The sequence below is a fragment of the Bison bison genome, unplaced genomic scaffold, assembly GCF_000754665.1.
Source record: "Bison bison bison isolate TAMUID 2011002044 unplaced genomic scaffold, Bison_UMD1.0 scf7180017864482, whole genome shotgun sequence".
In the NCBI taxonomy this organism is placed as follows: Eukaryota; Metazoa; Chordata; class Mammalia; order Artiodactyla; family Bovidae; genus Bison; species Bison bison.
The window spans coordinates 562,492-571,764 of NW_011495042.1; the positions used below are offsets into that span (position 1 = coordinate 562,492).

At 46.8% G+C, this 9,273-nt stretch overlaps 1 protein-coding gene across 1 annotated transcript in view; it reads left to right on the plus strand.

Moving 5' to 3' along the window:
* The first annotated feature begins 3,454 nt into the window (after positions 1 to 3,454).
* SCAP (SREBF chaperone) overlaps positions 3,455 to 9,273 on the plus strand; it is a 105,062-nt gene continuing 99,243 nt past the window's right edge. The window contains exon 1 of the mRNA XM_010862497.1: positions 3,455 to 3,706. The gene's annotated coding sequence lies outside the window, so the exon portion shown is untranslated. The remainder of the gene's footprint in view (positions 3,707 to 9,273) is intronic.

Here is a 9,273-nt window from a genome sequence, read left to right on the forward strand (position 1 = left end):
AATAGCTCAACTGGAATTCCATCACCTCCACTAGCTTTGTTCGTAGTGATGCTTTCTAAGGCCCACTTGACTTCACATTCCAGATGTCTGGCTCTAGGTCAATGATCATACCATCATGATTATCTGGGTCGTGAAGATCTTTTTTGTACAGTTCTTCTGTGTATTCTTGCCACCTCTTCTTAATATCTTCTGCTTCTGTTAGGTCCATACCATTTCTGTCCTCTATCGAGCCCATCTTTGAACGAAATGTTCCCTTGGTATCTCTAATTTTCTTGAAGAGATCTGTAGTCTTTCCCATTCTGTTGTTTTCCTCTATTTCTTTGCATTGATCGCTGAAGAAGGCTCTCTTATCTCTTCTTGCTATTCTTTGGAACTCTGTATTCAGATGCTTATATCTTTCCTTTGCTCCTTTGCTTTTCGCTTCTCTTCTTTTCACAGCTATTTGTAAGGCCTCCTCAGATAGCCATTTTGCTTTTTTTGCATTTCTTTTCCACGGGGATGGTCTTGATCCCTGCCTCCTGTACAATGTCATGAACTCAGTCCATAGTTCATCAGGCAGTCTATCTATCAGATCTAGACCCTTAAATCTATTTCTCACTCCCACTGTATAATCATAAGGGATTTGATTTAGGTCATACCTGTATGGTCTAGGGTGGCAATAAGGAGTTCATGATCTGAGCCACAGTCAGCTCCTGGTCTTGTTTTTGCTGACTGTATAGAGCTTCTCCATCTTTGGCTGCAAAGAATATAATCAATCTGATTTTGGTGTTGACCATCTGGTGATGTCCATGTGTAGAGTCTTCTCTTGTGTTGTTGGAAGAGGGTGTTTGTTATGATCAGTGCATTTTCTTGGCAAAACTCTATTAGTCTTTGCCTTGCTTCATTCCGTATTCCAAGGCCAAATTTGCCTGTTACTCCAGGAGTTTCTTGACTTCCTACTTTTGCATTCCAGTCCCCTATAACGAAAAGGACATCTTTTTTGGGTGTTAGTTCTAAAAGGTGTTGTAGGTCTTCATAGAACCGTTCAACTTCAGCTTCTTCAGCGTTACTGGTTGGGGCATAGACTTGGATTACTGTGATATTGAATGGTTTGCCTTGGAAACAAACAGAGATCATTCTGTCATTTTTGAGATTGCATCCAAGTACTGCATTTCGGACTCTTGTTGACCATGATGGCTACTCCATTTCTTCTGAGGAATTCCTGCCTGCAGTAGTAGATATAATGGCTGGTGATGAACAGGGTGGTGGTCTAGGATGCTTGTACTCAGCCTGAAGTTACTATCATCCACCTGGCTGGGGGCCTTCCTTCAAGCAGAAGAATTCAAAGGGTTTTGTTGTTATATCAATCCCTGGCGGAGGAACTGGGACTGTTTCCCTCTGTTTCTGCATTCCCTCACTTCCTGGGTTAGTAACTGTTTGAGTTTGCCCTTTGGAACTCAGGGAAGGTCAAGCCTTTTTCCTACAAACAAGAAACAGGGACACCACAGAAAGGCTTTTTTACCCAGGAGTGTTACCTGAAAACCGGGTTTGCCTCTTGGTATTGAGGCAACAGACACAACCAAGTCGAAGTTTGTGAGAAGGAATGTTTGATGATTACTTGCAGCAAGTAAGGAGAACACCAGGCATTTTTCCCAAAGCAGTGTCTCCCCAAACAGCAAAATTGGGGAAGGTTTAAGCTAAGGGTGAGTGCCAAAGAATTGATGCTTTTGAACTGTGGTGTTGGAGAAGACTCTTGAGAGTCCCTTGGACTGCAAGGAGATCCAACCAGTCCATTCTGAAGGAGACCAGCCCTGGGATTTCTTTGGAAGGAATGATGCTAAAGCTGAAACTCCAGTACTTTGGCCACCTCATGCGAAGAGTTGACTCATTGGAAAAGATTCTGATGCTGGGAGGGATTGGGGGCAGGAGGAGAAGGGGACGACTGAGGATGAGATGGCTAGATGGCATCACTGACTCGATGGACATGAGTCTGGGTGAACTCCGGGAGTTGGTGATGGACAGGGAGGCCTGGTGTGCTGTGATTCATGGGGTCGCAAAGAGTCAGACACGACTGAGCGACTGAAATGAACTGAACTGAACTAAGCTAAGGGTGTGTGCACGTGTGCTCAGTCGTGTCTGACTCTTTTCGACACCTAAACTGTAGCCCACCAGGCTTCTCTGTCATGGGATTTCCAGGCAAAATACTGGAGTGGGTTGCCATTTCCCTACTCCAGGAGTTTTCCTGATCCAGGGATTGAAACTGCAGTCCAAGCTTTAGTTGATTGATGTCAGGAGGGTCAACACCATTTTTCCATCCTTCATTGGGTGCAGGCCTGGTTCCTGCAGAACTCAAAGATGTATGGTTGTGTGTATCTCTTGAGGGGGAACTAGGTCTCTGCTTTATCCCTGGACTATTGATTGATGGGCTTTTTTCTGTTCCTGCATTTCTCTCTTCCCTTAAGATCATTAATTACTGACACCTGTTCAAGAGCAAGCATCGTGGTGGCCCTTACAGGGCCCTTAAATCATAGGATTGGATCATAAAATGTCAAGAAAGCCACATCTGGTATTCTTTTTCCGGGCACCCCCTAACTTACCTGCTTATTGGAGGGCACCACAGGGTCCTGGTTGGTTTCAATCCCCTCTTTACTCTGATACTCCTCAGTCTCTAGGGAAACAGGCATCAGACAAGAAAGGGAGTAACATTTTGGCTAGAGAGGTTAATCATAAACTGCACAGAGAACTTGGTTTTAGGGTGACTTGGTTTCAAGCACCTGGCACGGAGTAAACGGTGGACATAGATATTGCTATTATAACAAAGTGTTCCATGTAGAAAATGGTTGTGTGCCCATGAGCAAATGGAAAAATCTCAACACCCTAATCCTTCGCCCAGAGGTGTCCACTGAGCGCACATCAGCATCACTCTAGAATCCTTTCCTTGGATTATTTTTTTAAATTGAGCTCAGTCTGAACCTTCTCTTAAGAACATCTTTCCACATTAGTATTCATAAAACATCCTTTTAAAGAGAAGGATGAAATGGTAGGATAGCATCACCAACCCAATGGACATGAACTTGAGCAAATTCTGGGAGATAGTGGAGCCTGACCTACTGCAGCCCATAGGGTCGCAGAGTCAGACACGACTTAGCAACTGAACAGCAACTTCGTTTTCAAAACGCCTTAGAGAAAGTCACTTTCATGGACATAATTTGACCCAACTGCATTTGTTGCATACTTCAGCTGCCTTTTAATTTTTCGCTGTTATAAAACAGGGAACACGGGCGTCCTGTAAGTGTTCTTGCTAATATACCCTGGAATGTTCTGTTAAAAAGCTCCGGTGCTGTACTCTGGGCTCTGTCCCAGCGTGACGCTCTGCCTCGCCGGCCCCGCCCGGACATCTTCCCTACCAGGGAGTCGTACGGCCCGGCGTCCGCCAGGGGGCGAGCGGGAGTCGCGGGCGGCAGGGCTCGACCACGCATGCGCGCGCCGCTGGGAGCACGTGCGAAGTGCGGCGGGGGCGGGAGCGGGAGGGGAAAGGTAGGAGGTGAGAGGTGAAGGGGCGGAGAGCTGCGCGGGCGCCGGGCGGCGGGGAGAGAGAGACTGAGAGGGAGGAGTGAGGGAGGGCGCCTCGCCCCGGACCACGCGGGCCGGGAGCGCGCACGCCGCGCCCCGCCCCCGTCCTCCCGCCGCGGCCGCCGCCGCCACCGAGAGGCTGTTGCCGCCACAGGTACCTCCGCGCGCGTCCCCTCAGCGTCCGCCGGCCGGCCCGGGCCTCACGCTGCGCGGCCCGCGGGGTTCCGGGATGGGGGCCGCGGCGCGCCGGCGTGGGCGCTGTCCAGCAGCCGTAAGGGCCGCGCCGGGAGACCGCGCCGGAGAGGGGGCCGGCTTGCCGCGACCCCACCCTCACCGCGGCCGCGCCCCCGGCCGGGCCCACCGCGCGTGCCTGCCGCCCTCCTCCTCGCCCCCGGCGACCGCTGGCCTGACCGGGGTCGCGCTGTTGCGCCCCCGGGGCCCCGCCGTGCCCCGGGGAGCTGCAGGTTCTAGAACCTGCTTTTGGACTGTCTGGGTGTTGCGGGGAGGGGAGAGCACGCTGTCCGCACCTGTCTCTTCTGTGAAATGTGCTTGAGAGGCAACACGTAGCTAATTGCTTCCCTGGGTTCTGCCTGGTGTCTAGTTTTCTGTTTCCCTCATAAATCAAGGTGCTCACTACCGTTGCCTCTGTTTATACTCTGGGTGGGCTTATCACCCCAGTGTACCATGCAGGAGCCTGAAGTCAGGATAGTTGTCCAGGTGGACATGCTCTTGGCCGTGGTGACTTTCCCCGGTCGTCTCGCTGCCCGCACCGTCTGTGGTGATAGAGCTGGGCGACTAAACTCCTGGGGATTTTGCAATGCATTTTGTGAAGAGGACTTAGTAAAGGTTTCTTTCACGATGCTAGCTCTGAGTGTGCTTCTGACCCAACGTTTGTGAAGTTGGGTTATGCAGTGTCCTTATGGGGGTGCTGCCATCTTAGGGTGTCGAGCTAAAAACTGAAGCTTTTGTAAGGGAGTCAGGGGCAAGGGTGTCCGGTTGGGTGTATTTTTAGGTATTCCTCTAATTGACGACTAGTCTATAATTTTATGTTGATGAGTGTTGTAGGTGTCTCACACATTTGCAGCATTTCCTGTGGGGGACATGCGATGTAAAAAAAATGTGTATTAATATATCTCTACAGTTATTCTTTCGGTGGTTTGTTGAAGCTGAAGTAATTCTTATTGATTATGAGCTCCTCTGGTGTTTGAGAGACCCCGCTTTTCTTTTGCTGTCGTGGCAGAAACAGCACCTCTCCCAGTGGTCTCCGTGCGGTGGTCTCCATGCGCTGTGTCATTACTGGTTTAGGTCTCCCCCACCCCCGCCCCGCTCCCTCATCTAGATTCGCCTATTGTCCGTAGGTGGGTATGAAAACTCTACTACTCCTAGTTTATGACAGTGGAGGATGAAGATTGTGAATTGCTTGAAGAATTCAAGCAGTTATGAAGAAGTCACCTGTCCAGTTGGGAAATGAGCCGTACCGGTGGCGTTTGGTACATAGGCATTTATTAACATTTGATGGTAGGCTTTAGAGGATGCTTACTCTTAGTGTGCATTTGAATGTGTCCCAAGGACTGTGCAATAACACTTAGTTTATGTGTTATTCGCTTACCCTCACCCTTGGTGGCCATTTGGTTCCCAAGTGTTGGAGAAGGAAATGGCAACCCACTCCAGTATTCTTGCCTGGAGAATCCCATGGACAGAGGAGCCTGGCAGGCTACAGTCCATGGGGTCACAAGAGTCGGACACGACTTCGCGACAAAGAGAGAGTTAGTTTTCTGACTCTGACAGGCACTTCGTGTAGAGTTTGTATCAACACTCCCATTGAACGGATAAGAAGACTCCCCCCTCATAGAGAAATGGAGTTGCCAGGGTCACCCAGCTTGTCAGTGGGGATCAGACCTTCAAACCAAGTCTGCCCGACAACACTGCCTGCTACTTCCACAGGAGAGGGTAGAAGTGAAAGCTGCTCAGTCGTGCCCGACTCTGCGACGCATGGACTATCCAGTCCATGGAATCCTCCAGGCCAGAATACTGCAGTGGGTAGCCGTTCCCTTCCCCAGGGGATCTTCCCAACCCAGGGATCAAACCCAGGTCTCCCATATCACAGGCGGATTCTTTACCAGCTGAGCCCCAAGGGAGGCCTTCCACAGTAACATATTCCCTTCTTGAGTTGGCTGCTGAAACAAAGTCCAGGTGACTTCTTTTGCCTCCTGAAGTAATAATTCTGGGTAAGATATTTTATTGAGCACTTGGGCTATCTAGATTCTCTGCTGATGCTCTCATGGCAGCCTATCTCTCTTAACCATCATAATAACCAGGAGAAATGACCCTGTTATCACCCTCTTTACTCATTAGTTTTAGAAACGTTATCTGACTGGCCCTGGGTAACCCAGTGAGTTAGGAGCCGAGCCCAGTTGCAAATCCAGGTTTGTTTGAAAACAGAGTCCATGCTTTTATGCCCTTCTTGCGTCTGCTGGCTTCACAGTCTTCTCCACTACCCACCAAATGAGAGGTAGCAGAAGACGATGTTGGGGTGAAGGGAGGAGCCCGGAGTCACAGGCTTGAGTCAGGGATGGTCGAACTTAACAGGAAGGAGATATTCATTTGACCTCTGTATTCCATAGTTTCCCCCTTCAGTGGTCTGGGACACAGCTTGCAGGGCTGCTGGGCTGTGCAGCTTTGCAGTAGAGTCCAAAGAGGGTGTGTGTATGCATCACGGGGGCACATGGGTCTCAGGGAAAAAAAATAAAGCCAGTCTTTTTATTTCAGCCTTAATTTTTTTTTTTTTGTATTTTATAAATACAGTTGGTATTATCACAGTAATTCAGTTCAGGCACTCAGTCGTGTCCGACTTTTTGCGACCCCATGAACCGCAGCACACCAGGCCTCCCTGTCCGTCACCAACTCCTGGAGTCTACCCAAACCCATGTCCATTGAGTTGATGATGCCATCCAACCATCTCATCCTCCATTGTCCCCTTCTCCTCCTGCACTGAATCTTTCCCAGCATCAGGGTCTTTTCAAATGAGTCAGCTCTTCGAATCAGGTGGCCAAAGTATTGGAGTTTCAACTTCAACATCAGTCCTTCCAATGAACCCCCGGGACTGATCTCCTTCAGGATGGACTGGTTGGATCTGCTTGCAGTCCAAGGGACTCTCAAGAGTCTTCTCCAACACCACAGTTCAAAGGCATCAATTCTTCGGCACTCAGCTTTCTTTATAGTCCAACTCTCACATCCATACATGATTACTGGAAAAACCGTAGCCTTGACTAAACAGACCTTTGTTGGCAAAGTAATGTCTCTGCTTTTGAATATGCTGTCTAGGTTGGTCATAACTTTCCTTCCAAGGAGTAAGCGTCTTTTAATTTCATGGCTGCAGTCACCATCTGCAGTGATTTTGGAGTTCAAAAAAATAGTCTGACACTGTTTCCACTGTTGCCCCATCTATTTCCCATGAAGTGATGGGACCGAACGCCATGGTCTTAGTTTTCTGAATGTTGAGCTTTAAGCCAACTTTTTCACTCTCCTCTTTCACTCTCATCAAGAGGCTCTTTAGTTCCTCTTCACTTTCTGCCATAAGGGTGGTGTCATCTGCATATCTGAGGTTATTGATATTTCTCCTGGCAATCTTGATCACGGTAGTACATACATATAATTTTTGCACAAAAATTGGAGATATGTACACACATATTGGGGATATGTACTTGAGTTTTTGTTGTTGGGAGTTCATAAAAACATTAAGAACCCCCTGGTTTATTTAATACTCAGCATTTTCTGAATTCATGAAATATGTAATGTGTCATGCTAACCATTTGTTCCTAAGTTGGAAGTCTAGTGAAGTTCAGTGTAATTCTACATAATCAGGGTATTTCATATTAATAACCAAGTATAAATTATTTTAGAAATTGTATTCTGAGTGTGAAAGATTTGGTTTTTCATTAGCCTTTATGTTGCAAATATAGTAGTACTCTTTACCTTTGAAGCTATAGTGACTGATATAGCCCTTTAGAAGTTAAAGCTTTGGGAATTCCCTGGCTGTCCAGAGGTTAGGACTCTGTGCTTTCATTGATGAGGGCCTGGGTACTTCAGGAAACTAAGGTACCACAAGCTGTGTGGTGTGGCAAAAAAAAAAAAAGAAAAAATTTTGTTGAACCTCTTGTGTTTTTTTTCAGAGTTTAACTTTTTAATTTTATATTGGAGTATAGCCAAGTAACAATATTGTGGTAGTTTTAGGTGAGCAGCAGAGGGACTAGCCATACATACATATGTATCCATTCTCTCCCAAACCCTACTCCCATTCGGGCTGTCACATATTGTAACATTGAACCGAATTCCACATGCTATGTGGTAGGTCCTTGTTGGTTATCTCTTTTAAATAGAGCGGTGTGTACATGGCCTTCCTGAAGTCCCTAACTTTCCCTTCCCCACTGGCAACCGTAAGTTCATTTTCTGTTTTGTAAGAAAATCCATTTGTATCATTTCTTTTTAGATGTCACATGTGAGGGATGTCGTAAGATATTTCTCCTTCTCTGCGTGACTTACTTCACTCAGTTTGACACTCTCTAGGTCCATCTGTGTTGCTGCAAAGACATTATTTCATTCTTTTCAATGGCTGAGTAATAGTCCATTGTGTTTATATACCACAGCCTCTTTGTCCATTCCTGTGTTGATGGGCATTTAGGCTGCTCCCCTGTCTTGGCTGTTGTAAGCAGTGCTGCAGTGAACACGGGTGCATGTATACTGTTAGCTTATGTTTTCTCTGGATGTGTGCCCAGGAGTGGGATTGCAGGTTCATATGGTAGTTCTGTTTCTAGCTTTTTAAGGAGCCTTCACACTGTTCCTCTTGTTGGCTGTATCAGTTTGTATTCCCACCAACATTGTAGCAGGTGAACTTCTTCTATTTTAAACAACTTAATTGAGTTTGAAGCCCAAGAGACTAATCAGTGTACACAGATATGGCATTTATAATAGTTGTAGTTGTGGTATTCTGCAACCTTAGAATATTTTCGTATCATCTAAATGTTGAAATTCTAAGCATGTTGATTCCTTATCACTTTTTACAGACTAGATTCTTTAGTTCATTCCACTGCAGTGGTTAGTACATTATTTCAGAATGAGTGGTTTCAGAATTGTATCTAATTAAATCTTTGTCATCTTCCAGCTTATTTCACAATTGAATAGATTAGTGTTCTTCAGGAGTTTAGGTTAAAATAACAGAATGGGTTTTGAGCAAGAAATGTAGTTTCCTAATTATATAAGCTGATATTATCCAGATGAGACAGTATTACTCATACCTAGGTTCTCAAACTTAAGTGTGAGTTGAAATTACCTGGAGGAGTTGTTTTAACTTCGCCTCCAGAATCTGTAGGTCAGAGGTAGACCCTGGAATTTGAAATTCAAACAAGTTGCTCGGTGGTGCTACTGTTGCCTTGCATGCTTAGTTGATAAGTCATGTCTGACTCTTGTGACCCCATGCACTGTAGCCCACCAGGCTCCTCTGTCCATGGGATTCTCCAGGCAAGAATACTGGAGTGGGTGGCCATGTCCTTCTTCAATGGATCTTCCTGACCCAGAGATTGAACTTGCTTCTCCTGTGTCTCCTGCATTGCAGGTGGATTCTTTACTGCTGAGCCACTGCTGCCTGAGGGAACCACAGTTTGAGAGCCCTGGCTCTAAAACCAGAGCACGAGGTCAGTGTTTTCATGTTTCACTTAGAATCTC